Raw genomic sequence first — 26,805 nt, 5'->3', positions numbered from 1 at the left:
TGTAAGTTCTATGTAAAAGAAATAACTGAGATAGCTTCTGTGAAGAGGACAGGGAGATGAGAGGTACGGAGATCCAAATCTCCTCCCACTTCCTCTATGTCTATTTCCCATTTCCTTCTACATGGTAATTGGGCAGAGTCTTGGGTAAGAATGAAAAGACTGGAGTATATACCAGAGATCATGCCTTTCCTACTCGTACCATCCATCAATCCCTGGATCAGTCATGGCTCCTCAAGAACTAAAGTGGAGAGAGAAGCTTGAGCTTGAAGCACATGGTGCAGTTGTAGATATGTAAAAAATGGACCCCTTGGTATGTTAACCACTTCAAGTCCGGACACTTTCACCCCCCTCCTGCCCTGGCCAATTCTCAGCTTTCAGCGCTGTCACACTTTGAATGACAATTATTCAGTCTTTGAACATTGAACCCAAATGAACCCAAAACAGGATCTGCTATATCTCCTGAGTATGGGGATATCACCTGTGTGAGACTTTTCACAGCCTAGATGCATAGAGGGGTCCAAAATTTAAGGAACACATTTGGGTTTTCAAGGAGCATAAATTACACATCTACACTAATTTCATGACTACCAATCACATATTTGGCTGCCCAGAGCACCAGGACAGTGGAAACTCTCACAAAATGTCACAATTTTGGAAAGCAAAAACCCCAATGTATTTTCTGAAGTGAATAGTAAGTTTATTTGGTCATTTTTCAACAAAAGTTTTTTTGAAAATGCAGGAAAGAAAAGGAGAATATTTATTTTTACACAAAGTTCTCAATTAATATGATATTTCTAACAAACCTTCTAGGCGTACTTAGAAATATACTCCACAACACATTCTGCTACTCCTTTAGAGTATGGGGACACCACATGTGAGACTTTTTCACAGCCTAGCCACATAGGGGGACCAAAATCAAAAGAGCACAGTCAGGCTTTCTGAGGGCATAAATTACACACCAAATTTTTAGACGACCTATCACATTTTTGAAGGCCCTGGGAAACCACGACAATGGAAACACCCACAAAATTATCCCATTTTGGCATGGTGAGTCTTTTGAAGACTTATGTTGGCCTCCATGAGTGCTCAGAGAATATAGCTTAGTGCATCATTACCTATAGTAGTCCCCAAATGTCAGGACGGTACAAATCCCTCCCACACTAACTAGTGTGGGGGTGATCGGGGACACTGTAACTTGTGTGGCGGTGATCGGGGACACCGTAACCGATGTGGAGGTGATCGGGGACGCCGTAACCGGTGTGGAGGTAATCGGGGACGCCGTAACCGGTGTGGAGGTGATCGGGGATGCCGTAACCGGTGTGGAGGTGATCGGGGACGCCGTAACCGGTGTGGGGGTGATCGGGGACGCCGTAACCGGTGTGGAGGTGATCGGGGACGCCGTAACCGGTGTGGGGGTGATCGGGGACGCCGTAACCGGTGTGGAGGTGATCGGGGATGCTGTAACCGGTGAGAGGGTGATCGGGGACGCTGTAACCGGTGAGTGGGTGATCGGGGACGCTGTAACCGGTGTGTGGGTGATCGGGGACGCTGTAACCGGTGTGGAGGTGATCGGGGACGCTGTAACCAGTGTGGGGGTGATCGGGGACACTGTAACCGGTGTGGGGGTGATCGGAAACGCTGTAACCGGTGTGGGGGTGATCGGGGACACTGTAACCGGTGTGGAGGTGATCGGGGACGCTGTAACCGGTGTGGGGGTGATCGGGGACACTGTAACCGGTGTGGGGGTGATCGGGGACACTGTAACCGGTGTGGGGGTGATCGGGGACACTGTAACCGGTGTGGGGGTGATCGGGGACACTGTAACCGGTGTGGGAGTGATCGGGGACATTGTAACCGGTGTGGGGGTGATAGGGGACGCTGTAACCGGTGTGGAGGTGATCGGGGACGCTGTAACCGGTGTGGAGGTGATCGGGGACACTGTAACCGGTGTGGGGGTGATCGGGGACACTGTAACCGGTGTGGGGGTGATCGGGGACACTGTAACCGGTGTGGGGGTGATCGGGGACACTGTAACCGGTGTGGGGGTGATCGGGGACACTGTAACAGGTGTGGAGGTGATCGGGGACACTGTAACCCGTGTGGGGGTGATCGGGGACACTGTAACCGGTGTGGGGGTGATCGGGGACACTGTAACCCGTGTGGGGGTGATCGAGGACACTGTAACCGGTGTGGGGGTGATCGGGGACGCTGTAACCGGTGTGGAGGTGATCGGGGACGCTGTAACCGGTGTGGAGGTGATCGGGGACGCTGTAACCGGTGTGGAGGTGATCGGGGACACTGTAACCGGTGTGGGGGTGATCGGGGACACTGTAACCGGTGTGGGGGTGATCGGGGACACTGTAACAGGTGTGAAGGTGATCGGGGACACTGTAACAGGTGTGGAGGTGATCGGGGACACTGTAACCGGTGTGGGGGTGATCGGGGACACTGTAACCGGTGTGGGGGTGATCGGGGACACTGTAACCGGTGTGGAGGTGATTGGGGACACTAGATTTGCTTTCCAGCTGCAACATCATAGGAATCACAGAGCTAGACAACTCTCTGTCCTTCAGAACTTGGCTCTCAATAGCCATGCTGTCACAGGCAGAGGTGATAAACAGGGAATGACAGTGATCGGTATGTAGAGGAGAGGAGTACGGATGTATGACAGTGATGGGAACGTACAGGAGAGGAGTGTGGGGGGTATGACAGTGATTGGTATGTACAGGAGAGGAGTACGGAGGTATGACAGTGATGGGTACGTACAGGAGAGGAGTACGGAGGTATGACAGTGATCGGTATGTACAGGAGAGGAGTACGGAGGTATGACAGCGATGGGTATGTACAGGAGAGGAGTGTGGGGGGTATGACAGTGATCGGTATGTACAGGAGAGGAGTACGGAGGTGTGACAGTGATCGGTATGTACAGGAGAGGAGTACGGAGGTGTGACAGTGATCGGTACGTACAGGAGAGGAGTACGGAGGTGTGACAGTGATCGGTACGTACAGGAGAGGAGTACGGAGGTATGACAGTGATAGGTATGTACAGGAGAGGAGTACGGAGGTATGACAGTGATGGGTATGTACAGGAGAGGAGTACGGAGGTATGACAGTGATGGGTATTAGAGATGAGCGGATTATTCAAAAATTTGATTCGACTGATTCGGCGAATTCGTGGAAAAAATTTGATTCGAGTCGAATATATTCGCTGCAAATTTAACTTATAAAAGGGTGTTTCTAGGCTTCAGAGAGCCTTTATATTAGTGCAGAACACTGTACCTTTAATTTAAATGCCCTTGGAGTCTGCTGGGGAAGAGAAATAATACTGTCAGTCAGTATGACATGCAGATGAGTGCCGTCGATCTTAGAATCACCGCACACTTCACTCATTTGGGCAGTCATGGGGCCAAAACCAGAGTGTGGAGCCACAGTGTGGCGGTGGAGGCAGCAGCAATGGGAGGCCATACAGCAACCTATGACAAAATGGAACCCACCAGCAGTGTGAGGAGACCTGAAAGTGGCACATGGCAGAGTGTGGCGATGGAGACAGCAGCAATGGGAGACCGTACAGGGACCCATGACACACTCTGGACCTGGCAGCAGCATGAGGAGGTGGTACAGGGGCCCATGACAGATTACGGGCCTGGCAGCAGCAATGGGAGGCCTGTAATCTGCCAGCACCCTCTGACAAAATGGAACCCAGCAGCAGTGTGAGGAGACCTGAAAGTGGCACATGGCAGAGTGTGGCGATGGAGACAGCAGCAATGGGAGGCCGTACAGGGACCCATGACACACTGTGGACCTGGCAGCAGCATGAGGAGGCGGTAAAGAGGGCCCATGGCAGATTAGGGGCCTGGCAGCAGCAATGGGAGGCCCGTAATCTGCCAGCACCCTATGACAAAATGGAACCCACCAGCAGTGTGAGGAGACCTGTAGGTGGCACATGGCAGAGTGTGGCGATGGAGACAGCAGCAATGGGAGGCGGTTCAGGGACCCATGACACACTGTGGACCTGGCAGCAGCATGAGGAGGCGGTACAGGGGCCCATGGCAGATTAGGGGCCTGGCAGCAGCAATGGGAGGCCCGTAATCTGCCAGCACCCTATGACAAAATGGAACCCAGCAGCAGTGTGAGGAGACCTGAAAGTGGCACATGGCAGAGTGTGGCGATGGAGACAGCAGCAATGGGAGGCCGTACAGGGACCCATGACACACTGTGGACCTGACAGCATCATGAGGAGGCGGTACAGGGGCCCATGGCAGATTAGGGGCCTGGCAGCAGCAATGGGAGGCCCGTAATCTGCCAGCACCCTATGACAAAATGGAACCCAGCAGCAGTGTGAGGAGACCTGAAAGTGGCACATGGCAGAGTCTGGCGATGGAGACAGCAGCAATGGGAGGCCGTACAGGGACCCATGACACACTCTGGACCTGGCAGCAGCATGAGGAGGCGGTACAGGGGCCCATGGCAGATTAGGGGCCTGGCAGCAGCAATGGGAGGCCCGTAATCTGCCAGCACCCTATGAAAAAATGGAACCCAGCAGCAGTGTGAGGAGACCTGAAAGTGGCACATGGCAGAGTCTGGCGATGGAGACAGCAGCAATGGGAGGCCGTACAGGGACCCATGACACACTCTGGACCTGGCAGCAGCATGAGGAGGCGGTACAGGGGCCCATGGCAGATTAGGGGCCTGGCAGCAGCAATGGGAGGCCCATAATCTGCCAGCAACCTATGACAAAATGGAACCCACCAGCAGTGTGAGGAGACCTGAAAGTGGCACATGGCAGAGTGTGGCGATGGAGACAGCAGCAATGGGAGGCCGTACAGGGACCCTTGACACACTCTGGACCTGGCAGCAGCATGAGGAGGCGGTACAGGGGCCCATGGCAGATTAGGGGCCTGGCAGCAGCAATGGGAGGCCCGTAATCTGCCAGCACCCTATGACAAAATGGAACCCACCAGCAGTGTGAGGAGACCTGAAAGTGGCACATGGCAGAGTGTGGCGATGGAGACAGCAGCAATGGGAGGCGGTACAGGGACCCATGACACACTGTGGACCTGGCAGCAGCATGAGGAGGCGGTACAGGGGACCATGACAGATTACGGGCCTGGCAGCAGCATGAGGAGGCGGTACGGGGGCCCATGGCAGATTAGGGGCCTGGCAGCAGCAATGGGAGGCCATACAGCACCCTATGACAAAATGGAACCCAGCAGCAGTGTGAGGAGACCTGAAAGTGGCACATGGCAGAGTGTGGCGATGGAGACAGCAGCAATGGGAGGCCGTACAGGGACCCATGACACACTGTGGACCTGGCAGCAGCATGAGGAGGCGGTACAGGGGCCCATGGCAGATTAGGGGCCTGGCAGCAGCAATGGGAGGCCCGTAATCTGCCAGCACCTTATGACAAAATGGAACCCAGCAGCAGTGTGAGGAGACCTGAAAGTGGCACATGGCAGAGTGTGGCGATGGAGACAGCAGCAATGGGAGGCCGTACAGGGACCCATGACACACTGTGGACCTGGCAGCAGCATGAGGAGGCGGTACAGGGGCCCATGGCAGATTAGGGGCCTGGCAGCAGCAATGGGAGGCCCGTAATCTGCCAGCACCCTATGACAAAATGGAACCCAGCAGCAGTGTGAGGAGACCTGAAAGTGGCACATGGCAGAGTCTGGCGATGGAGACAGCAGCAATGGGAGGCCGTACAGGGACCCATGACACACTCTGGACCTGGCAGCAGCATGAGGAGGCGGTACAGGGGCCCATGGAAGATTAGGGGCCTGGCAGCAGCAATGGGAGGCCCGTAATCTGCCAGCACCATATGACAAAATGGAACCCACCAGCAGTGTGAGGAGACCTGAAAGTGGCACATGGCAGAGTGTGGCGATGGAGACAGCAGCAATGGGAGGCCGTACAGGGACCCATGACACACTGTGGACATGGCAGCAGCATGAGGAGGCGGTACAGGGGCCCATGGCAGATTAGGGGCCTGGCAGCAGCAATGGGAGGCCTGTAATCTGCCAGCACCCTATGACAAAATGGAACCCAGCAGCAGTGTGAGGAGACCTGAAAGTGGCACATGGCAGAGTGTGGCGATGGAGACAGCAGCAATGGGAGGCGGTACAGGGACCCATGACACACTGTGGACCTGGCAGCAGCATGGGGAGGCGGTAGAGGGGCCCATGGCAGATTACGGGCCTGGCAGCAGCAATGGGAGGCCCGTAATCTGCCAGCACCCTATGACAAAATGGAACCCAGCAGCAGTGTGAGGAGACCTGAAAGTGGCACATGGCAGAGTGTGGCGATGGAGACAGCAGCAATGGGAGGCCGTACAGGGACCCATGACACACTGTGGACCTGGCAGCAGCATGAGGAGGCGGTACAGGGGCCCATGGCAGATTAGGGGCCTGGCAGCAGCAATGGGAGGCCCGTAATCTGCCAGCACCCTATGACAAAATGGAACCCAGCAGCAGTGTGAGGAGACCTGAAAGTGGCACATGTTTGGGGCATGATTCATGGCAGATTTAGTCAGTTGTGTCAGGAACTGGTGGTTTGAAATCCAGACTAATCCACGCCTGATTCATTTTCACAAACGTGAGTCTCTCCACACTTTGGGTGGACAGTCGTGTCCTCCGCGGAGTTACAATACCTCCTGCCGCACTAAACACGCGCTCCGATGCCACGCTACTGGCCGGGCATGACAGCCTTTCAAGGGCAAATTCAGCTAGTTGGGGCCAAAGGTCAAGTTTCGTTGCCCAGTAGTCAAGGGGATTGTCTACCTCGGTTGGCAGGGTGCTGTCCAAGTAGGCCCAAGCCTGTTGTTTGAGGTCCTGCTCCAGGTCCACCTGATGCTGCTGCTGCTGCTGCTGGTTAGTAGTTTCCTCACTGCGCTGGTGAAGAAAGCTACTCATCTTCGACTGCAGACTGAGGCAGCCGCTGCTGGTGGAGCTGCCACTGCTCCTACCACCCCACCCCTCCCCTGCTGCCATGGCAGTGGAATGCGAGTGCACAGGGCCCACAGTGTCTGAGGATGGACGTTGGCGCAGAAAGGCAGGGACCAACTGACTACATAGGTGGTTTTTATAGTACGTTATTTTGGCCTCCCTCTCAGCAGGTGTGAAAAAGGCCACCATTTTTGAACGGTAGCGAGGGTCCAACAAGGTGGACAGCCAAAAGTCATCCCTCTGTCTGATGGTTATTATTCGGCTGTCGCTATGCAAGCAACCGAGCATGCTATGGGCCATTTGTGCCAAGGAATGCGAGGGACTCCCTGCCTCCATCTCCACAGCATACTGCCACGGTGCGTCTGGGTCCTCTGTCTCCTCCTCCTCCTCTACCAGATGCTCCTGCTCCTCCACTCCTGTCCGCTGAGTGGAAAAACCACCCATTTCACTCAATAATTCCTGAGCACCAATGTCCTCCTCCTCTTCTTCCTGTCCTGCCCCCACAGGGGTCATGTGGCGTTGAGATCTGTGCGCCACGTCTACCGCACCCTGACCAGCCATTGTTAACAGCATTTGTTCCAGGACGTGCAACAGAGGAATGACGTCGTTCATCCCATAGTCCTGCCGACTCACGAATAGCATGGCCTCCTCAAAGGGCCTGAGCAAGCGGCAGGTGTCACGCATGAGCTGCCAATGGCTGACATCTAAGTTACACAGGGGAGTACCTTTATCCGCTTGTAACATCAGGAAATCGGTGATGGCCTTTCGCTGTTCGTAAAGGCGGTCTAACATATGTAGGGTTGAATTCCACCTTGTTGCAACGTCACAGCATGAGGAGTCGGTACGGGGGCCCATGGCAGATTACGGGCCTGGCAGCAGCAATGGGAGGCCCGTAATCTGCCAGCACCCTATGACAAAATGGAACCCACCAGCAGTGTGAGAAGACCTGAAAGTGGCACATGGCAGAGTGTGGCGATAGAGACAGCAGCAATGGGAGGCCGTACAGGGACCCATGACACACTGTGGACATGGCAGCAGCATGAGGAGGCGGTACAGGGGCCCATGGCAGATTAGGGGCCTGGCAGCAGCAATGGGAAGCCCGTAATCTGCCAGCACCCTATGACAAAATGGAACCCAGCAGCAGTGTGAGGAGACCTGAAAGTGGCACATGGCAGAGTGTGGCGATGGAGACAGCAGCAATGGGAGGCCGTACAGGGACCCATGACACACTGTGGACCTGGCAGCAGCATGAGGAGGTGGTACAGGGGCAAATAGCAGATTAGGGGCCTGGCAGCAGCAATGGGAGGCCCGTAATCTGCCAGCACCCTATGACAAAATGGAACCCAGCAGCAGTGTGAGGAGACCTGAAAGTGGCACATGGCAGAGTGTGGCGATGGAGACAGCAGCAATGGGAGGCCGTACAGGGACCCATGACACACTGTGGACCTGGCAGCAGCATGAGGAGGCGGTACAGGGGCCCATGGCAGATTAGGGGCCTGGCAGCAGCAATGGGAGGCCCGTAATCTGCCAGCACCCTATGACAAAATGGAACCCACCAGCAGTGTGAGGAGACCTAAAAGTGGCACATGGCAGAGTCTGGCGATGGAGACAGCAGCAATGGGAGGCCGTACAGGGACCCATGACACACTCTGGACCTGGCAGCAGCATGAAGAGGCGGTACAGGGGCCCATGGCAGATTAGGGGCCTGGCAGCAGCAATGGGAGGCCCGTAATCTGCCAGCACCCTATGACAAAATGAAACCCACCAGCAGTGTGAGGAGACCTGAAAGTGGCACATGGCAGAGTGTGGCGATGGAGACAGCAGCAATGGGAGGCCGTACAGGGACCCATGAGACACTCTGGACCTGGCAGCAGCATGAGGAGGCGGTACGGGGGCAAATGGCAGATTAGGGGCCTGGCAGCAGCAATGGGAGGCCCGTAATCTGCCAGCACCCTATGACAAAATGGAACCCACCAGCAGTGTGAGGAGACCTGAAAGTGGCACATGGCAGAGTGTGGCGATGGAGACAGCAGCAATGGGAGGCGGTACAGGGACCCATGACACACTGTGGACCTGGCAGCAGTATGAGGAGGCGGTACAGGGGCCCATGGCAGATTAGGGGCCTGGCAGCAGCAATGGGAGGCCCGTAATCTGCCAGCACCCTATGACAAAATGTAACCCAGCAGCAGTGTGAGGAGACCTGAAAGTGGCACATGGCAGAGTGTGGCGATGGAGACAGCAGCAATGGGAGGCGGTACAGGGACCCATGACACACTGTGGACCTGGCAGCAGCATGAGGAGGCGGTAGAGGGGCCCATGGCAGATTAGGGGCCTGGCAGCAGCAATGGGAGGCCCGTAATCTGCCAGCACCCTATGACAAAATGGAACCCAGCAGCAGTGTGAGGAGACCTGAAAGTGGCACATGGCAGAGTGTGGCGATGGAGACAGCAGCAATGGGAGGCCGTACAGGGACCCATGACACACTGTGGACCTGGCAGCAGCATGAGGAGGCGGTACAGGGGCCCATGGCAGATTAGGGGCCTGGCAGCAGCAATGGGAGGCCCGTAATCTGCCAGCACCCTATGACAAAATGGAACCCACCAGCAGTGGAGCTGGTGCTCTACTCCGTGGCCGTTTGCCTCCACTGACACTGCTGCGACCCTGCTGCCTCCTGGGCAACCCACCGACTGTTTTGCTCGCTGCCAAGCTGGCACCCTCTTCTCCTGATGATGCGGAAGCAATAGCCTGATGACGACGAGGCTGCCAAGTGCAATCAGCCTCCTCATCATCAATTAGGGTCTCCGCCTCACTACTAGCCCCCTCGGCTGCGTGTGGGTCAGGAGACAGACCTGTCTCTAGACCGGCTACCGAGCCACTCTCCTCGCCAGTACTTCTTCGCCTGGCTGCTGAAAAGGCGGATTTGTCTCCCCCCGTTCCTGACCGCCCTCTGTTAGCTCTTCCTCACTGTACAGTGGGGCTGAGCCCACAGCATGCGATACTTCGCTTGGTGAGGGAACAGCAAAGGACAGGGGCAGGTAGAGGACACGTGATTTCAGTGGGCTTGCTCCCGGGCCATGCCAACTAACGGTTGTGTCTGACGTACCCACCGACCGTTGGCTGTAGGTGTCAGAGGTGACCTGGGAAGAGGAAGACGACCGAGCCAACCAATCGATGACGGCAGGGTTGTTGGTGGAGACACGACCGCTGGATGACACTGGGAGCACTGGCCTCTGGCTGTGACTAGTGCTGCTACGACCCCTTCCTCTGCTGCCACGTCTGCTCGCTCCTGAAACATTGCCTCCTCTGCCACTCCTCTACATGTTGTCTGATATACTCTTTAATTCAACGATTATGTGTCCCTGAGTAACGATTCTGTGTCCCTGAGTAACAGTTATGTGTCCCTGAGTAACAATTCTGTGTCCCTGAGTAACAATTCTGTGTCCCTCAGTAACAATTATGTGTCCCTCAGTAACAATTCTGTGTCTGTCCCTGAGTAACAATTCTGTGTCCCTCAGTAACAATTCTGTGTCCCTCAGTAACAATTCTGTGTCTGTCCCTGAGTAACAATTCTGTGTCCCTGAGTAACAGTTCTGTGTCCCTGAGTAACAATTCTGTGTCCCTGAGTAACAGTTATGTGTCCCTCAGTAACAATTCTGTGTCCCTCAGTAACAATTCTGTGTCCCTCAGTAACAATTCTGTGTCTGTCCCTGAGTAACAGTTCTGTGTCCCTGAGTAACAATTCTGTGTCCCTCAGTAACAATTCTGTGTCCCTCAGTAACAATTCTGTGTCCCTCAGTAACAAATCTGTGTCCCTCAGTAACAATTCTGTGTCTGTCCCTGAGTAACAGTTCTGTGTCCCTGAGTAACAGTTCTGTGTCCCTGAGTAACAGTTCTGTGTCCCTGAGTAACAGTTCTGTGTCCCTGAGTAACAGTTCTGTGTCCCTCAGTAACAATTCTGTGTCTGTCCCTGAGTAACAATTCTGTGTCCCTCAGTAACAATTCTGTGTCCCTCAGTAACAATTCTGTGTCCCTCAGTAACAATTTTGTGTCTGTCCCTGAGTAACAATTCTGTGTCCCTAACAGTTCTGGGTCCCTGAGTAACAGTTCTGTGTCCCTGAGTAACAGTTCTGTGTCCCTCAGTAACAATTCTGTGTCCCTCAGTAACAATTCTGTGTCCCTCAGTAACAATTCTGTGTCTGTCCCTGAGTAACAGTTCTGTGTCCGAGTAACAGTTTTGTGTCCCTGAGTAACAGTTCTGTGTCCCTGTGTATCAGTTCTGTGTCCCTGAGTAACAGTTCTGTGTCCCTGAGTAACAATTCTGTGTCCCTCAGTAACAATTCTGTGTCCCTCAGTAACAATTCTGTGTCCCTCAGTAACAATTCAGTGTCTGTCCCTGAGTAACAGTTCTGTGTCCCTGAGTAACAGTTCTGTGTCCCTGAGTAACAGTTCTGTGTCCCTCAGTAACAATTCTGTGTCTGTCCCTGAGTAACAATTCTGTGTCCCTCAGTAATGATTCTGTGTCCCTCAGTAACAATTCTGTGTCCCTGAGTAACAATTCTGTGTCCCTCAGTAACAAATCTGTGTCCCTGAGTAACGATTCTGTGTCCCTGAGTAACAATTCTGTGTCCCTGAGTAACAGTTCTGTGTCCCTGAGTAACATTTCTGTGTCCCTCAGTAACAATTCTGTGTCTGTCCCTGAGTAACAATTCTGTGTCCCTCAGTAACAATTCTGTGTCCCTCAGTAACAATTCTGTGTCCCTCAGTAACAATTCTGTGTCTGTCCCTGAGTAACAGTTCTGTGTCCCTGAGTAACAGTTCTGTATCCCTGAGTAACAGTTCTGTGTCCCTGAGTAACAGTTCTGTGTCCCTGAGTAACAGTTCTGTGTCCCTGAGTAACAGTTCTGTGTCCCTCAGTAACAATTCTGTGTCCCTCAGTAACAATGCTGTGTCCCTCAGTAACAATTCTGTGTCCCTCAGTAACAATTCTGTGTCGTTCCCTGAGTAACAGTTCTGTGTCCCTGAGTAACGATTCTGTGTCCCTGAGTAACAGTTATGTGTCCCTGAGTAACAATTCTGTGTCCCTGAGTAACAATTCTGTGTCCCTGAGTAACAATTGTGTGTCCCTGAGTAACAAATCTGTGTCCCTCAGTAACAATTCTGTGTCCCTCAGTAACAATTCTGTGTCTGTCCCTGAGTAACAATTCTGTGTCCCTCAGTAACAATTCTGTGTCCCTCAGTAACAATTCTGTGTCTGTCCCTGAGTAACAATTCTGTGTCCCTGAGTAACAGTTCTGTGTCCCTGAGTAACAATTCTGTGTCCCTGAGTAACAGTTCTGTGTCCCTCAGTAACAATTCTGTGTCCCTCAGTAACAATTCTGTGTCCCTCAGTAACAAATCTGTGTCCCTCAGTAACAATTCTGTGTCTGTCCCTGAGTAACAGTTCTGTGTCCCTGAGTAACAGTTCTGTGTCCCTCAGTAACAGTTCTGTGTCCCTCAGTAACAGTTCTGTGTCTATGAGTAACAGTTCTGTGTCCCTCAGTAACAATTCTGTGTCTGTCCCTGAGTAACAATTCTGTGTCCCTTAGTAACAATTCTGTGTCCCTCAGTAACAATTCTGTGTCCCTCAGTAACAATTTTGTGTCTGTCCCTGAGTAACAATTCTGTGTCCCTAACAGTTCTGTGTCCCTGAGTAACAGTTCTGTGTCCCTGCGTAACAGTTCTGTGTCCCTGAGTAACAGTTCTGTGTCCCTCAGTAACAATTCTGTGTCCCTCAGTAACAATTCTGTGTCCCTCAGTAACAATTCTGTGTCTGTCCCTGAGTAACAGTTCTGTGTCCCTGAGTAACAGTTTTGTGTCCCTGAGTAACAGTTCTGTGTCCCTGTGTATCAGTTCTGTGTCCCTGAGTAACAGTTCTGTGTCCCTGAGTAACAATTCTGTGTCCCTCAGTAACAATTCTGTGTCCCTCAGTAACAATTCAGTGTCTGTCCCTGAGTAACAGTTCTGTGTCCCTGAGTAACAGTTCTGTGTCCCTGAGTAACAGTTCTGTGTCCCTCAGTAACAATTCTGTGTCTGTCCCTGAGTAACAATTCTGTGTCTGTCCCTGAGTAACAATTCTGTGTCCCTCAGTAATGATTCTGTGTCCCTCAGTAACAATTATGTGTCCCTGAGTAACAATTCTGTGTCCCTGAGTAACGATTCTGTGTCCCTGAGTAACAATTCTGTGTCCCTGAGTAACAGTTCTGTGTCCCTGAGTAACAGTTCTGTGTCCCTGAGTAACAGTTCTGTGTCCCTCAGTAACAATTCTGTGTCTGTCCCTGAGTAACAATTCTGTGTCCCTCAGTAACAATTCTGTGTCCCTCAGTAACAATTCTGTGTCCCTCAGTAACAATTCTGTGTCTGTCCCTGAGTAACAGTTCTGTGTCCCTGAGTAACAGTTCTGTATCCCTGAGTAACAGTTCTGTGTCCCTGAGTAACAGTTCTGTGTCCCTGAGTAACAGTTCTGTGTCCCTCAGTAACAATTCTGTGTCCCTCAGTAACAATGCTGTGTCCCTCAGTAACAATTCTGTGTCCCTCAGTAACAATTCTGTGTCTGTCCCTGAGTAACAGTTCTGTGTCCCTGAGTAACAGTTCTGTATCCCTGAGTAACAGTTCTGTGTCCCTGAGTAACAGTTCTGTGTCCCTGAGTAACAGTTCTGTGTCCCTCAGTAACAATTCTGTGTCCCTCAGTAACAATGCTGTGTCCCTCAGTAACAATTCTGTGTCCCTCAGTAACAATTCTGTGTCTGTCCCTGAGTAACAGTTCTGTGTCCCTGAGTAACAGTTCTGTGTCCCTGAGTAACAGTTCTGTGTCCCTGAGTAACAGTTCTGTGTCCCTGAGTAACAATTCTGTGTCCCTAAGTAACGATTTTGTGTCCCTAAAGTATCTGTGGCCCTAACTCTGTCCCTAATACAGAGAGGTCTGTCTCTCTTGAATGACCGGAGGCAAATGGAGAATTGTAAGATGGCCGCAATTTATAGCTCCACCATTACACAGTGCTGGCTGGCTGCTGATTGGCTAATGCGATCACATGTCATGAATGAATGCATTATGGGTCAACGCGCCTTGTCTGCGCGCCTTCCCAGAGATCCCCACTCCGTCGCCACACATGTCGCCGCCATTTTAGGAAAAATTTCGATTCGCGCATCCGAAGTCTGCTAATTTTCGGATTTGGCGCGAATCAAATTTTTCCTAATATTCAAAACGAATTCCACTTCGCCAAGTTCGATTCGCTCATCTCTAATGGGTATGTACAGGTGAGGAGTACGGAGGTATGACAGTGATGGGTATGTACAGGAGAGAAGTACGGAGGTATGACAGTGATGGGTATGTACAGGAGAGGAGTACGGAGGTATGACAGTGATGGGTATGTACAGGTAAGGAGTACGGAGGTATGACAGTGATGGGTATGTACAGGTGAGGAGTACGGAGGTATGACAGTGATGGGTATGTACAGGAGAGGAGTACGGAGGTATGACAGTGATGTGTATGTACAGGAGAGGAGTACGGAGGTATGACAGTGATGGGTATGTACAGGAGAGGAGTACGGAGGTATGACAGTGATGGATATGTACAGGAGAGGAGTACGGATGTATGACAGTGATGGGTATGTACAGGAGAGGAGTATGGAGGGTATGACAGTGATGGGTATTTACAGTTGAGGAGTTACGGAGGTATGACAGTGATGGGTATGTACAGGAGAGGAGTACGGAGGTATGACAGTGATGGGTATGTACAGGAGAGGAGTACGGAGGTATGACAGTGATGGGTATGTACAGGAGAGGAGTGTGGAGGTATGACAGTGATGGGTATGTACAGGAGAGGAGTACGGAGGTATGACAGTGATGGGTATGTACAGGAGAGGAGTACGGAGGTATGACAGTGATGGGTATGTACAGGAGAGGAGTACGGAGGTATGACAGTGATGGGTATGTACAGGAGAGGAGTACGGAGGTATGACCGTTCCCAGGGAGGAGTATCTCAGGAAGGGTCTACGCTCCACCATAACTCTGGTTCTCGGAGTGTCAGGACCCAGCGGGTTCTCCTGGTGTCTCTCTTGTTATTCTGTCTCGGACACATCAGAGGAACATGGTGGGAGATCGGCCTGAATGTCCTTCCTAGGAGGGAATACCGGAGCCATTCTGAGGCCCATTTAATGGCCGGCAATGAGGAGGAAACCAACACTGAGAAGTAGATGCTGAGATATATACAGCACGGGGCAACACAGTGGCTGAGTGGTTAGCACTTCCACCTGGCAGTACTCGGGTTGTTGGTTCAAATCCCAACCAAGGCACCACCTGCCTGGAGTTTGCATGTTCTCCCTGTGCCTGCGCGGGTTTCCTCCGGGTACTCCTGTTTCCTCCTACACTACAAAGACATGCTGGGAGATGAGTTCACTCCTGTCTAAGTTGTCCGTAGTATGTGTATGTATGAATGTGAGTTAGGGCTCTTAGATTGTACGCTCCTCGGGGGCGGGGACTGATGGGAATGTACAATATAGATGTAAACTGACGGCGCTATATAAGTACCTGGAATAAATAATAATAATACACCCAGATCATCGATGACGAGGAGGAAGGTTCGGTCACAGATGATTGGTCCGTCTATAGCAGGGACAGGAGCCGGGACCAGGAATAGGAGATCCACCTGACTTACCCGTGTGCTCTGACATGAAGAAGATCTCATGCTGGCCCTATGGTGGCCGTGTGTTCAGGATGGAGACCGACAATCACTGGACCTTCTAGAAGCCAATCTAAAATGGCTGACAGGAGAAAAGTGTTCCCGGGACAGGAAGTGAGACAGACAGGAAGTGACTCCGGATAGGAAGTGACTCCAGACAGATTTATACAGAGGCTGCAGTATGGAGAGCAGACACTAGATGGTGCTGGTCCAAAAAAAGCTGAATAGCATAAAACAGGGAAAAACCTGAAAAACAAAAGATGATGGCGGCTCGTAAACTTCTACGATGAATGAAACACAGTTATCACAATGCAGTGCAGTGGAGTAGATATTTGTCCTCCATTTTATTGTAGCCCGCACTGTTCTCCTCTGGCGGCCATTTTCCTTTGGTCTTTTATCTATGTTTGTACATTTATCACATTACAGTGCAGTGGATTAGATCTCCCTCCTCCATTTTTTTGTAGCCCTCCTGTCCCTCCTCCGGCGGCCATTTTCCCTTAGTCTGATATGAATGCTGGCACATTTTGTCCCCTGATATTAGACATTAGCCGGGTGATTGTATACACACAGCGGGCAGATCTCAATCAATGTCACCCACTAGTCTATACTGTCACGGGGTTGGCCAGCCAATTGGCTTGTGTGGTGAATCGTTCTGCCCTTCGCAGGTCCACTCGATTGCGGCGGTAAAGACTGCCTTCTACATCCACAAGATATGATCGAGGAGCAACCCTCTGAACACAGGAACCCAGTCTCCAGCGAGCGGCCCTGTCACCTGGAAGCGGCTTCATACGGATTGGCTCTCCAATGCTTAGTTCAGGTAAGTCTTTAGCAGACACATCGTATGACAGTTTGGCAATCTGTTTCCTCCGCTGCAGTTTTGCCGAGACACCTGTAACCACAGAAGGATCAAGTAATTTGTTGGCTACAGGCAATGAAGTCTTCATTCTCCTAGACATCAAGCGCTGTGCAGGACTACTGTCCATGCCTTCAGATGGGGTGTTCCTCCAATGTAGAATGGCCTTCCATGGATCAGTACCATCAAACTTGGCCTTCTTACAAAGATTCTTCAATATCTTGACAGCCAATTCCGCTTTGCCATTGGCTTGCGGGTGATTCGGGGATGAGGTAACATGCTCAAATCCCCAATCTGTAGAGAAACGTCTGAATTGCTCACATGCAAATTGAGGTCCATTATCCGAGATGACTCTATCCGGCTGGCCATGCAAACTGTGCTTTACAATGCTTGATGGTAGTATCAGCAGACAGGTCAGGACGTAGCTCAATCTCCCAAAAGTCAGAATAGTGATCAACAATTAGTAGAAAGTCCTGCCCAGCATAATTCAGTAAGTCCATGCTTACAATTTCCAAGGCCGGGTGGGAAGCACATGTGACATCATAGTTCCTTTCTGTTGTGCCTGCACATATTCATTGCATGCCGAGCAACACCTAACAAAGTCTCTAATCTCGTTCTGCATGTTGGGCCAGTATAGGGTATCACGTGCTTGCCTATAGCATGCTTCTCCACCAATGTGACTGGCATGAATACGAGTCAGCATCTCCCATCTTGAAGATTTAGGAATGATGACCCTTGGCCCCTTGTACAGTATACCATCTTGGATGGCGATTTCATCTCTGAAAGTCCAATATTCTCTCACAAGTAATGGGGCTTCCAACTTGGAATCAGGCCAACCGTTCAGGACAACATATTTAAGAGCCTGCAAACTCTCATCGGTTTCAGTGTGCTGTTTTATCTGAAGCAATCGTTGGTCCGTGAGGTATAAATAGTCTGAATGATTAATCTGTGAGAGGACCTCCAGGTCCCGCTGAACATTGCAAACTGTGTGTTGTGCATACTCAGGTGTACCACCTGCTGCTGTAGCTCTGCTAAGAGTGTCACTAATGTACATTTCAGGACCAGGTTTATAGACAACATTTAGGCAATAGTTTTGTAACGTGACAACATGCTCTGTAGACGTTTGGCTGCACACAAAAGTGGTTTCTGGAAAATAGAAATCAGAGGTTTATGGTCAGTTTCTGCCGTGATCTCGTCGCACCCATAGAGGTAGTGGTGAAAGCGCTGGCAGGCAAACACTATACTCAGACATTCCTCTTCTATTTGTGCGTAGTTTTGTTCGGTAGAGTCAGTGCCCTTGAAGCAAAAGCGATAGGCTGGCCAGCTTGCAATAGACAACACCCAAGTCCAGTTTTGCTTGCATCACTTTGAATAGTTACAGGTTTTGTAACGTCATAGTACTTCAGGACAGGTGTGTCCGTGACCAAGCGTTTGTTGTCCTGCACTGCATTATCATGCTTAGGAAGCCAATGACAAACAGCGTCCTTGTCCAGAAGCCTTCTCAATGGCTCACAGACCTCTGAGAGGTGTGGTAGGAATTTTGCTAGGTAGGTAACAAATACAATGAAGCGCTGCAGGGATTTCACATTTGCTGGCTGCGGCATATCCAGTATGGCTCTGATTTTTTCTGGGTCAGCCTTCAAACCCTCCCAGGTTAGAATGTGTCCATGAAAGCGGACTTCTTTGACCTTGAATTGCAATTTTTCATGCCAAGTCTCAATTTTACCTGCCTACAATGATTCATCAGTTCCAGCAGTTTGCCATCATGATCTTGATCTGCTTCCTCATCTGTGTCCCCACAGCCAACCATAAGGATGTCATCAGCTATTGGTTCAATACCACCGAGTCCAGCCAATAGTTCATGTTGTTTACGTTGATACACCTCTGGTGCAACTGATACCCCAAAAGGCAGTTTGCGCCATCTTTTCCTGCCCCACGGAGTCCAGAAGGTTGTCATGTAACTACTTGCATCATCCAACTTACACTGTAAAAATGCATCCCGGGCATCAACAAGCGTGAACAGACGTGCCTTAGGCAGCTTGTACAAAACATCCTCGAGAGTTGGCATGATGTAGTGAGATCGTCTCAGTGCCATATTTAAGAATTTGGGATCTATGCACATTCGTAGCTTATTTGGCTTCCTTACAATCACCATGTTACTTATCCAGCCAGTTGGGTCAGTCACTGGTGCCAAGTGTCCATTGGCCTCATACTGGTCAAGCTGTGCCTTAACTGCCTGTTTTAATGCCACCGGCACATTGCGTGGTGCACATTGGACTGGAGGGACACTCACATCGAGGTGGAAATGAACTTCCCCTGGTACAGATTCTACTGGCCCAGTAAACACATCACTATATTCCTTTATCAGCAGTTGTTTTGTCAAGGGCCCCTTGGATAGATTGTCCATCACATTGCACTCTGCAGGGACGGAGAAACGTCTCAGCCCTAGACGCTCACAGGATGAGCCAGACAACAGTGGCTTTTGGCTGCTTCCACAATTTCACACTCCAGCTTGTGTGTTAGTCCACATATGGCACATTCTGTCTTGAAGAGCCCCAGAGATTTCATCATCGCACCGGAGTGTAACTTTAATCTGGTGTCACTTGGCAGTAGACGTGCTTCTGGTGCTGACACCATTTTGTCTCTTAAGCACATTACATCCCACGTTGTTCCTGAATGGAGGTGACAGGATTGGGGCTTATTATTGACATGTAAAGTGACAAACCATTTCTTTCCTCTGGATTGCACAGCGCCGATCAATTCACTGCTGTCTATAACTTCAGTGGTGTGTGTGGGGGGAGGTAGGTGATCTGTGTGGGGGGAGGTAGGTGATCTGTGTGTGGGGGGAGGTAGGTGATCTGTGTGGGGGAGGTAGGTGATCTGTGTGGGGGAGGTAGGTGATCTGTGTGGGGGGGTAGGTGATCTGTGTGGGGGGGGTAGGTGATCTGTGTGGGGGAGGTAGGCCCATCAATTCACTGCTGTATATAACTTCAGTGGTGTGTGTGTGGGGGGAGGTAGGTGATCTGTGTGGGGGGAGGTAGGCCCATCAATTCACTGCTGTATATAACTTCAGTGGTGTGTGTGGGGGGAGTTAGGTGATCTGTGTGGGGGGGGAGGTAGGTGATCTGTGTGGGGGGGGTAGGTGATCTGTGTGGGAGTAGGTAGGTGATCTGTGTGGGGAGGTAGGTGATCTGTGTGTGGGGAGGTAGGTGATCTGTGTGGGGGGAGGTAGATGATCTGTGTGGGGGGAGGTAGATGATCTGTGTGGGGGGAGGTAGGTGATCTGTGTGGGGAGGTAGATGATCGGTGTGGGGGGAGGTAGGTGATCGGTGTGGGGAGGTAGGTGATCTGTGTGGGGGGAGGTAGGTGATCTGTGTGGGGGGAGGTAGGTGATCTGTGTGGGGAGGTAGGTGATCTGTGTGGGGAGGTAGGTGATCTGTGTGGGGGAGGTAGGCCCATCACTGCTGTCTATAACTTCAGTGGTGTGTCTCTTCCTCATATGCGGATGTGTTCTCCACGTTGTGTCATTTGCCTATTGATGGCCGTCGTTTACTTGACAAACAAACGTTAGTAAAATGGTTTGTTCTTCCACAAGACTTCCAAGACTCCCCATAAGCTGGACACGGCTCTTTAATTCTTTCATGCACAGTCCCACAGTATCTGCAAGCTGTAGGGTTGGCAGTATTTGTGCTCATCAGGCGGCGTTGCTGAAGTTTGTTCCTGTTGCCATGCTGCATTGCAATGTTTATGCTGTCGGTCTGCTGTCTGTCCTGTTCCATAACTTTCAGACGTCTGTCAGTGAGCTCTGCTGTACGGCACGTCTCAATGGCTGTGTGTAGAGTGAAGTCATGTTCTCTTAGGAGGCGCCTGCGTGTGCTCTCTCGCTAGCTATACCAACAACAATTGTGTCCCTTATCAATTGGTCTCTGAGTGCCATATTCACAAGTTGCTGCCTTTTCTCTCCAGTGTGTAACAAAGTGATCCAAAGATTGTCCCTCTTCTTGTTTGCAGCATCCAAACACATCCCTTTCATAAATGACATTTGTAGCAGGTATGAGATCATCTTCCAGTACATTTACAATGGCTGTAACATTGTGTTGCTGATCTGCTGTGAGGGTCACATTGTGTTTATACACATGCCTGCATTCACTGCCCATGACTCTTCTCAGAGTTGCTGCCGGCACTCCTGCACATTTCTCATTCCAGCCTGTAGCCAGACAATAATCTTCACATTCAGCTCTGAAAGATTCCCAATTGCTGCTCCAATCCCCACTCATTGTCATCCCCTCTGGGGGAGGTATGCCATTCATGGCAGCCATATTGTCAGGAAGCCTCTGAGCTATCAAATCTCAGACAATCCTCAGTCTCAGGCTGTAGTTCACAAACCTGTGTTTCCCAAAGCTGCTGCGCTCCAAACAAGAGGCTCAGTCCTGATTCCAGTCACTTCTGACACCATGTTTCCTGTACAGGAATGAAGACAACACAAGCTGCTGGTGTGAGGAATCATGTTGTACAACAGAACTGCATCCGGGTCAGCATAGAGCAGCACCGCGCCAACCCCCTAAAACGTTCCACCCTAGGTAAACGCCTTGTTTGCCTCGCAACAAATTCGCCCCTGGGTACAGTGACATGGTAGGGGGAGAGTTCAAATTTGAGTGGGGCAATGATATGGGGGTTGGCAGTGATATGGGGGGGCATTATATATGAGGCACATTGACATGTGGGGGCTTGACATGGGGAGGACAGTGACATATGGTGTTGCCTGACATGAGGAGGACAGTGACATTGGGGGGTCAGTGACATGGGGAGGACAGTGACATTGGGGGGTCAGTGACATGGGGAGGACAGTGACATTGGGGGGTCAGTGACATGGGGAGGACAGTGACATGATGGGTCCTAACATGGGGAGGACAGTGACATTGGGGGGTCAGTGACTTGGGGAGGACAATTACAATGACATGGGGAGGATAGTGACATTGGGGGGTCCTGACATGGGGAGGACAATTACAATGACATGGGGAGGACAGTGACATTGGGGGGTCAGTGACATGGGGAGGACAATTACAATGACATGGGGAGGACAGTAACATTGGGGGGTCAGTGACATGGGGAGGACAATTACAATGACATGGGGAGGACAGTGACATTGGGGGGTCAGTGACATGGGGAGGACAATTACAATGACATGGGGAGGACAGTGACATTGGGGGGTCAGTGACATGGGGAGGACAGTGACATGGGGAGGACAATTACAATGACATGGGGAGGACAGTGACATTGGGGGGTCAGTGACATGGGGAGGACAGTGACATTGGGGGGTCCTGACATGGGGAGGACAGTGACATTGGGGGGTCAGTGACATGGGGAGGACAATTACAGTGACATGGGGAGGACAGTGACATTGGGGGGTCAGTGACATGGGGAGGACAATTACAGTGACATGGGGAGGACAGTGACATTGGGAGGTCAGTGACATGGGGAGGACAATTACAGTGACATGGGGAGGACAATTACAATGACATGGGGAGGACAGTGATATGGTGGGTCCTGACATGGGGAGGACAGTGACATTGGGGGGTCAGTGACATGGGGAGGACAATTACAATGACATGGGGAGGACAGTGACATTGGGGGGTCAGTGACATGGGGAGGACAATTACAGTGACATGGGGAGGACAGTGACATTGGGGGGTCAGTGACATGGGGAGGACAATTACAGTGACATGGGGAGGACAGTGACATTGGGGGGGTCAGTGACATGGGGAGGACAATTACAGTGACATGGGGAGGACAGTGACATTGGGGGGTCAGTGACATGGGGAGGACAATTACAATGACATGGGGAGGACAGTGACATTGGGGGGGTCAGTGACATGGGGAGGACAATTACAATGACATGGGGAGGACAGTGACATTGGGGGGTCAGTGACACGGGGAGGACAATTACAATGACATGGGGAGGACAGTGACATTGGGGGATCAGTGACATGGGGAGGACAATTACAGTGACATGGGGAGGACAGTGACATTGGGGGGTCAGTGACATGGGGAGGACAATTACAGTGACATGGGGAGGACAGTGACATTGGGGGGGTCAGTGACATGGGGAGGACAATTACAATGACATGGGGAGGACAGTGACATTGGGGGGTCAGTGACATGGGGAGGACAATTACAATGACATGGGGAGGACAGTGACATTGGGGGGGTCAGTGACATGGGGAGGACAATTACAATGACATGGGGAGGACAGTGACATTGGGGGGTCAGTGACACGGGGAGGACAATTACAATGACATGGGGAGGATAGTGACATTGGGGGGTCCTGACATGGGGAGGACAGTGACATATGGTGTTGCCTGACATGAGGAGGACAGTGACATTGGGGGGTCAGTGACATGGGGAGGACAGTGACATTGGGGGGTCAGTGACATGGGGAGGACAATTACAATGACATGGGGAGGACAGTGACATTGGGGGGTCAGTGACATGGGGAGGACAGTGACATGATGGGTCCTAACATGGGGAGGACAGTGACATTGGGGGGTCAGTGACTTGGGGAGGACAATTACAATGACATGGGGAGGATAGTGACATTGGGGGGTCCTGACATGGGGAGGACAATTACAATGACATGGGGAGGACAGTGACATTGGGGGGTCAGTGACATGGGGAGGACAATTACAATGACATGGGGAGGACAGTGACATTGGGGGGTCAGTGACATGGGGAGGACAATTACAATGACATGGGGAGGACAGTGACATTGGGGGGTCAGTGACATGGGGAGGACAATTACAATGACATGGGGAGGACAGTGACATTGGGGGGTCAGTGACATGGGGAGGACAGTGACATGGGGAGGACAATTACAATGACATGGGGAGGACAGTGACATTGGGGGGTCAGTGACATGGGGAGGACAGTGACATTGGGGGGTCCTGACATGGGGAGGACAGTGACATTGGGGGGTCAGTGACATGGGGAGGACAATTACAGTGACATGGGGAGGACAGTGACATTGGGGGGTCAGTGACATGGGGAGGACAATTACAGTGACATGGGGAGGACAGTGACATTGGGAGGTCAGTGACATGGGGAGGACAATTACAGTGACATGGGGAGGACAGTGACATGGTGGGTCCTGACATGGGGAGGACAGTGACATTGGGGGGTCAGTGACATGGGGAGGACAATTACAATGACATGGGGAGGACAGTGACATTGGGGGGTCAGTGACATGGGGAGGACAATTACAGTGACATGGGGAGGACAGTGACATTGGGGGGTCAGTGACATGGGGAGGACAATTACAGTGACATGGGGAGGACAGTGACATTGGGGGGGTCAGTGACATGGGGAGGACAATTACAATGACATGGGGAGGACAGTGACATTGGGGGGTCAGTGACATGGGGAGGACAATTACAATGACATGGGGAGGACAGTGACATTGGGGGGTCAGTGACATGAGGAGGACAATTACAGTGACATGGGGAGGACAGTGACATTGGGGGGTCAGTGACATGGGGAGGACAATTACAGTGACATGGGGAGGACAGTGACATTGGGAGGTCAGTGACATGGGGAGGACAATTACAGTGACATGGGGAGGACAGTGACATGGTGGGTCCTGACATGGGGAGGACAGTGACATTGGGGGGTCAGTGACATGGGGAGGACAATTACAATGACATGGGGAGGACAGTGACATTGGGGGGTCAGTGACATGGGGAGGACAATTACAGTGACATGGGGAGGACAGTGACATTGGGGGGTCAGTGACATGGGGAGGACAATTACAGTGACATGGGGAGGACAGTGACATTGGGGGGGTCAGTGACATGGGGAGGACAATTACAATGACATGGGGAGGACAGTGACATTGGGGGGTCAGTGACATGGGGAGGACAATTACAATGACATGGGGAGGACAGTGACATTGGGGGGGTCAGTGACATGGGGAGGACAATTACAATGACATGGGGAGGACAGTGACATTGGGGGGTCAGTGACACGGGGAGGACAATTACAATGACATGGGGAGGACAGTGACATTGGGGGGTCAGTGACATGGGGGGGACAATTACAATGACATGGGGAGGACAGTGTGGTTGAGTTGTAGTCTGGATGTCGGTCAGTCTGTGTTGTCAGTTGGGTGTGCCCATGTTTTATGATCAGTTGTGGAGTGTTGCTCGTGTTTTATGATCAGTTGTGGAGTGTTGCTCGTGTTTGCTAGGAGTCTGTGTTTTTGTTTGGGGTGCAGGAAATGTTTCATTTTGTCCTGTAATCAGGTTGAGGTGACGTGTGTCAGGTTGTCAGTCTGTTGTTTCTGTTCTGTTGGATTGGGATCATCCTTGGACTTCTGTAGGTAGATATGGGGGGGTGTCAGGCTGCTTGCGGTGTTGCTCTGTAATTCTTGGGTGTCATGGCTGGTGTGTTCAGTCTCCATGCTGTTGTATGTTACATTGTTCATGTATGTCTGTTATCCTGTGAAATATCATTGTTCTATTTGTTGGTTTCTAACTCTTCTCTTTGTTCTCTGTTTTAGGTCCAGGCTTTGTTGGCTGTATACAGCATTGTTGTTGCTATTGGGTGTGCCCTTGCAGATCTTCAATGGTCACATCAACCTGTGACGGGACGTGTACTTATCCATGTGGATAGAGAACTTGGCTGATAATGGTGTATCCAGATCACCTTTCCAGAATTCTGCTCCTGTGACTTCTGGATAATTCATCTCCTTCATCTGTTTTCAGGCATCAATGTCTCACCTTCAATAGTGTAGCCTACTTCCTCTGGTCAATAGCAGGAATAGACTGACCATTTGTAAACTCGGGCACTGCCCCAGGGCCAGGGGACAGTAGGGGGCCCCATGAGATGCCCCTGGTACCTTTTTCATAGGCTTTTTTGTGTGGGCAAGGACACAGGGGCCCCATGAGTCAACAGTCCACCCCTGGTCAACAGTGAGAAGAAATAAATGAATGGACTATTGTTGTTATAGCAGTATTCAAGCATTCATTTATTGTTTAATGTGTTTTTTTTTATATTTTATATGATTTAAAATATATTTTCTAACATTTTTTTAAATCAAATGTTTTTTGTTTCACCAATAAAAGGGCCATGGCCTATTGTATCCTACTATCTAGTCATGTTTTGTATGTATCAACATTGTTATGGCTGATATTTAGATTTATGTTATGCTTATCCACTTGTTGTCTGCAAGGTTTTACCTCCATGACGACAGCCTTTCTAGCTATTCATTACAGCGCTACTTTAACTGGCCGTTGCAGAGTCATGTAATGTTGTAATAACATTGAATTTGATTACCAATATATATATAAATATTATTTTTATTATTTATTTACTTTGTATTATTTTGCATCACCACTGTTTATTCTCCATGATAAATTGATTTTAAAGGCTTAAGTTCTTTCAGCTTCATGCATTGTATGCATGGATTACAAAAACATGTATGCTGCAGTACACCCATCCCCGCTAACCCCCCCCCCACAATATTTACTTGATCCCCATTGATATCAATGAATGGCCACAACAGCCTTGGCTGTCCCTTTTCTCTGCCTTGTCATTGGCTCCCACTGCTGTAAATCACAGGCAGTCATGTAATGAAGTAAGAGGGGGCGTGGCCAAGCTGTGCCCTGTGTGTGAATGGACACATGGACCATCATCTTGCCAATGCACCTGCTTGGGTGTCTCCATAGGAAGTTAAGTATCATTTTTTTTTCTTAGTTTCAAAAGAAAATTAAACTTTCATATAGATTTTGAAAAGACTGGAAATATGTAAAATTAAAAAATACTTTCTACTCCAATAAAATCATATTTCTTTAGATGAATGTAGGCAATAATGGATCATCCGACATGTCTTTTCTATGTGTTATTAATTGGTTGGGGGGAACAATACAGTCTATAAACTATGTTCTATACAATATATCTGATCATTCTTCAGTCATGATGAACTCTTGTCTTCTTTTTCTCGGGGCTCTAAAATGCCCAAATGATATCTGTATGGAAATTAGAATCTTTTTTTTTTGTTGTGAAAATGTTTTGATTAACTAATTGCCAACAGCAGATAGCCGAATGACGGCTACACTGCGTCCGGCCAGTTCTGGGTGGACATCATATGACGTCCTCCCAGAACGCGCTCTCCTGGGCGCCCCCTGGTCCGCACAACCGGCGATCTCCGTGATCGCTGTGTTCTATGTACACGGCTGATCACGTAATGTGTTAAAAGGCCAATTATGCCTGGATTTCAGCACCTGATCAGCCGTGTCCAATGA

General features: G+C 50.8%; 1 protein-coding gene and 1 long non-coding RNA gene across 2 annotated transcripts in view; one reads left to right on the top strand and one right to left on the bottom strand.

Annotated features, from left to right (window-relative positions):
* Nucleotides 1-16,029, bottom strand: part of LOC149470575 (uncharacterized) — a 38,607-nt gene extending 22,578 nt beyond the window's left edge. Inside the window, exon 1 of the mRNA XM_089662376.1 lies at nt 15,634-16,029. The gene's annotated coding sequence lies outside the window, so the exon portion shown is untranslated. The remainder of the gene's footprint in view (nt 1-15,633) is intronic.
* Nucleotides 15,968-26,484, top strand: LOC149470574 (uncharacterized). Its single transcript, XR_016308363.1, has 2 exons — nt 15,968-16,474; nt 25,062-26,484. It is a non-coding gene; the product is annotated as an uncharacterized LOC149470574 (long non-coding RNA).
* Nucleotides 26,485-26,805: the final 321 nt, after the last annotated feature.

This window comes from Staurois parvus, unplaced genomic scaffold (assembly GCF_062004578.1).
Source record: "Staurois parvus isolate SC_StPar_1 unplaced genomic scaffold, SC_StPar_1.0 ptg000038l, whole genome shotgun sequence".
In the NCBI taxonomy this organism is placed as follows: Eukaryota; Metazoa; Chordata; class Amphibia; order Anura; family Ranidae; genus Staurois; species Staurois parvus.
This window is presented reverse-complemented; position numbering and strand designations above follow the sequence as displayed.